At 40.9% G+C, this 5,270-nt stretch overlaps 1 pseudogene; it reads left to right on the forward strand.

The window, feature by feature from the left end:
* The first annotated feature begins 1,695 nt into the window (after window positions 1-1,695).
* On the forward strand, window positions 1,696-2,604 carry LOC137592538 (uncharacterized; annotated as a pseudogene).
* Window positions 2,605-5,270: the final 2,666 nt, after the last annotated feature.

The raw sequence follows: 5,270 nt of genomic DNA on the forward strand, positions 1-5,270 counted from the left end.
GAAAATCCCATGATATTACTAAATGGTGTTATATTAATGACTAAGAAAATATTAACACAGGCGGCATGGTGGAACAGTGGGTAGTGTTGTCGCCGCACAGCAAGACAGGTCTAGGTTCAAGTTCCTTTCTGTGCAGCGTTTGTATGTTCTCCCCGTGTCTGCGTGGGTTTTCTCCAGTTTCTCCGGGTTCCTCCCATCTCCAAATACATGCAGTTTAGGCGAATTAGCGCGTGCATGTTTGTCTTTCATGTGGTTCCATGGTGCACTTTCGGAGCAATAGCTATATGAATCCATGAATCCAAATGTATTATACGGTATATGATAATGTATGAGGATCTTGTAAAACTTTGTACCATCTATTGATTGTGTTACCTTTCATTTCTATACTGTTTGTAAATGTCAGGGATGTTTTTCATTTCACATCTTTCACTCCACAGACTGGACGATGTGGTAATAAGATGAACATGCTCTGTGCTTGAAGAGGAATTGAATCTCTTTCCCAATCTGTCATCCACCTCCAGGTTGTGTGCTTATTCATGCAGTCACATGTGTGCATAAATTCAGCAGTGTGGGAATTTTAGGCACATACAAGTAAGTGTGCTTGTCAATGTCAATGCAGGTATTTCTGATTGGATGAGATTATGTATTGTGTTCACGCTTATGCAATACATGCACATGTGACTGCTTATGTGTAGTGTGTGTGCGTATACATTTGTGGATGTGTGTCTTGTGTATACATGAGACACAGAAAGAGGGAATGATAGTGGGTGTCTGTATGATATATTCATTATATATATATATATATATATATATATATATATATATATATATATATATATACACACACATATATACACGTATAGTGTACATACTCACACACACAAGAGAGAGAGAGAGAGAGAGAGAGAGAGAGAGAGAGAGAGAGAGAGAGAGAGAGAGAGAGAGAGAGAGAGAGAGAGAGAGAGAGAGGATTAATGTCTTGCTGTCACAGAGCCTGAAATGATGAAGTAGTCAAACCACAGCAGGATGGAATTAAGAAAAAATTCAGCATGAGAGCGAGAGAAAATACAGACAGACAAAAAGAGCAATAGATCTGAGAGAAATTTTTATTTATTTAACAGAGCATAAAAAATTCTGTTAACATTAAGAATATACAAAGTGCACTGTGTTAACCAGATAGCCAGTAAAATAGATACATGAAAAAAATTGTATTCCAAAAAAGAACTGGTTTAAATGTGTGCAAATGTGTGTGGTGCTATAAAACAGACGTCACAGCCTAATTATATAAGATGAAATTGTATGATATTTATCCCCTTGGGGAAATTACACCTCTATGGAGCACCGCCATTTGGATGGGGTGGGAATGGGGTGGGGGGTATAAGGAGGAGGAGGTTAAAAGAGCAAAAAAAAAAAAGACTGGCAAGAAAAGTTGCTTGATCATCATCAAGTCGTCACTTGCTGTTGTGTTAAGTGTTTTCTGTCATTTCCTGGTGTATTTAACTGCGGCGTTTTAGTTCGCTTTTGTCACACAATCACTGTTAATATCTTGTGTCATTTTATAATTGTAGAGGAAGCGAGTTCTCTCCATCTCAAAACTTGATGGCGAAAGCTCACATATTTCAGCTAACTTTTTACGAGCCGTTTTATTAATCTGCCGTAGTTCAGAGCTAGCTTAGATTATTTTAGCTGCCAACTATGGCTACGCTTCCTTCTATCCATTCTCCTCCCTCTCCCTCCCTCTGCTGCTCAGTTTGTCTGATTTATAGTTTTCCCCCCCTTTCCTTCAGCGGAAGGGGCATCTGCACGAAGTGTAGCGCTTTTTCTCGGATGGAAGCAAGGCTTAGTCAATTGGAGGCACTGGTTCGCGCCTTAACTGAAAACATAGCTGTGCCACCTAGTCAGGTAGCTTTAGCCGGAGCGGACCCACCAGCTCATGCCAGCCACTCCCCAGCTCAGGTTAGCCGTCCTCCAGCAGCCCCCGAGCAGGAGCAGTGAGTGACTGTTCGTAGGAAGCATAGTGGCAGGTAAAAGCCTCGGGTTCACCACCAATCCCTGCAACTACTCGATATCTCCAACAGCTTTTCCCCGCTCAGCGACACACCCGCTGAGGAACCTACTCTGGTGACTGGCAGCTCTGAGGTGCGGCACGTTAATCTAAAGACACCAGCGACCATAGTCAAATGTATCCCGGGTGCCAGAGTGGGCGACATTGAGTCATTTTTGAAACTGCTGGCTAAAGATAAACGTTCATATAGTAAGATAGTAATTCATGTCGGCGGTAATGACACCCGGTTACGCCAATCGGAGGTCACAAAAATTAATATCCAGTCGGTGTGCAGCTACGCCAAAACAATGTCGGACTCCGTAGTGTTCTCTGCTCCCCTTCCCAATATGACCAGTGATGACATGTTTAGCCGCATGTCTTCACTCAACTGCTGGCTGTCTAGGTGGTGTCCTGCTAATGACATACAGTTTGTTGATAATTGGCGGACTTTTTGGGGAAAACCCGGTCTCATTAGGAGAGACGGCATACATCCCACTTGGAATGGCACTTCTCTCCTGTCAAAAAATCTGACCACATTTATTTCTGCCCCAAAACCCTGACCCAGAGTTGAGACCGGGATGCAGAGTCGCAGTCTTATACAGGTCTCTGCACTCCTAGAACGGTCACCCATTGTACCTTCACCCGCTGCAATGTTACCCACTGTAGTGTTACCCACTGTACACAGCATTGCGACTGTGTCTGTCACTCGACCGTTTAAAGTTGATTCATGTAAACTTAAGCCATTTCAAGTCCAGAGGAAAGCAACTGGACATCCAAATTTAATAAAAATCAAAACCAGCACTTCAACAGCTCCGCAGTACAAAACAATAAAATTTGGGTCTCCTAAATATTAGATCTCTGTCTTCAAAAGCTGTTTTAATCAATAGCATTGTATCAGATTATCATATAGATTTATTCTGTTTAACGGAAACCTGGCTAAGTGAGGATGAGCATTTTTCCCAAAATGAAGGTACTCCTCCTAGTCACCTAAATTATCTGAATTTGCCGATTTCTTAACTAGTTTAATTCTTAAAACTGATAAAGTCATTATTGCTGGTGATTTCAATATTCACGTGGATGACAGTAATGATAGCCTCAATAGGGCATTTATGTCATTACTAGACTCCATAGGCTTTAGTCAGTGTGTACATGAATCTATTCACCAGTTCAAGTATACTCTGGACTTAGTCCTGATTTATGGGATTGAAATTGAAGAGTTAGTCATCTTTCCACATAATCCTATCCTTTCTGACCACTGCCTGACAACTTTCGACATTCGGTTATTGTGTAATTCCCTTCCTGCAAAAAAAGTTTGTACGAGAAATTTATCAGATCATACTATTTCTAAATTCAGGGAAGAAATCCCAAGTGTGCTTAATCTAATCCCACTACTGAACTACACAGCGGGTCATTTTCCGAACTCGGTTGACGTTAGTCCATCTCAAATTGATGAGTTTGTTGACTTTACTTCAGACTCTCTGCGAAAAACCTTAGATTTAATTGCTCCACTAAAAAAATAAGACTATAAAACAGTGGATGCGAGCTCCCTGGTTTAATTCTCATACCCACCAATTAAAGCAAGAATCCCGAAAACTTGAGAGGAAATGGCATTCTACTAAACTAGGAGAACACTGCGTGGCAAGATGGTTTACATACATACAGGAAGGCACTTCGTTCCACTAGAGCAGCCTATTATTCATCATTAATCAAGGACAATAGAAACAATCACTGATTCTTGTTCGGTACTGTATCCAGACTGACAAAGAACCACAATGCATTTGAGCCTAGTATTCCATCAAGTCTCCACAGCAATGTTTTTATGAATTTCTTCAATAATAAGATCCTGCTCATCAGAGACAAAATTAATGGCGTCCTGTCCTCAAACTCTGGTCCTTCTTTAGGTCCCTTTGATCCGGAAAACACACAGCTGACTCCTGAACCCTTTGGTTCTATGGATGTCTTTTCTCCAATATAGATCAGTCAGCTGATTAAAATAATCTCCTCAGCTAAACCATCCTCCTGTCTGTTAGATCCAATTCCAACTAAACTCATCAAAGAAGCCTTACCTTTACTTAGCAACAACTTCCTTAATGTAATTAACCTGTCATTATCAACTGGATATGTACAACGGTCCTTTAAAGTAGCTGTAATCAAGCCACTTCTCAAAAAACCTAACCTGGACCCTACTGTTCTAAATAATTATCGACCCATCTCAAATCTCTCGTTTTTGTCTAAGATCTTGGAGAAAATAGTCGCTAAACTTCCACTGTTATGCCGATGATACACAATTATACCTCTCGGTTAAACCTGATGAAGTCAATCAGCTGTGCAAATTAAAGGCGTGTATCAAAGAGATCAAAGATTGGATGACCAATAACTTTTTGCATCTCAATTCTGATAAAACTGAGATCATTATGCTCGGCCCAAAAACTGTTAGGGATGTAGTGCCAAGTGATGTAATAGCCTTGGATGGCATCACGTTTGAGGCCGAAACCACTGCGAGGAATCTAGGTGTCATCTTAGTCAGGATCTCTGGTTTATCACACACATTAAGCAGGTTTCTAGAACGGCCTTTTTCCATCTCCAAAACATCGCTAAAATCAGGCATATTTTAAAAGAATGATGCAGAGAAATTAATCCAAATCTTTCATCACTTCCAGACTTGATTACTGTAATGGACTTTTTTCAGGCTGCCCCAAAAAGTCACTGAAGACTCTTCAATTAATTCAAAATGCTGCTGCCCGTTTTCTGACCAGGACCAGTACCAGAGACCATATTTCTCCTTTGTTGGCTTCTCTGCACTGGCTTCCTGTGAAAGCTAGGATAGATTTTAAAATACTCCTCCTCACTTACAAAGCCCTTCATGGCCAGGCACCGACCTATCTGAAGGAACTTTTAGTTCCATATAATCCATCTACAGCATTACGCTCTCAACATACTGTCCTACTGGTGGTTCTTAGAATTTACAAAAGTAGGACGGGGGCTAGAGCCTTTTGCTATCAAGCCCCTCTATTGTGGAACCACCTCCCTACCTCAGTTCGGGAGGCAGACACCCTCTCACTATATAAGACTAGAATTAAAACTTTTCTTTTTCACAAATTTTACAATTAAGGCAACTTAAGCTACTACGTTTTTTCTTATATACTTACACTGCTGGAGACTCAACATCCAGACTCACTGAGTTCCTCTCTCCTCCTCCTTCTTTCCAACAATCTCTATACTCCTC

This window comes from Antennarius striatus, chromosome 3, assembly GCF_040054535.1.
Source record: "Antennarius striatus isolate MH-2024 chromosome 3, ASM4005453v1, whole genome shotgun sequence".
Taxonomy (NCBI): domain Eukaryota; kingdom Metazoa; phylum Chordata; class Actinopteri; order Lophiiformes; family Antennariidae; genus Antennarius; species Antennarius striatus.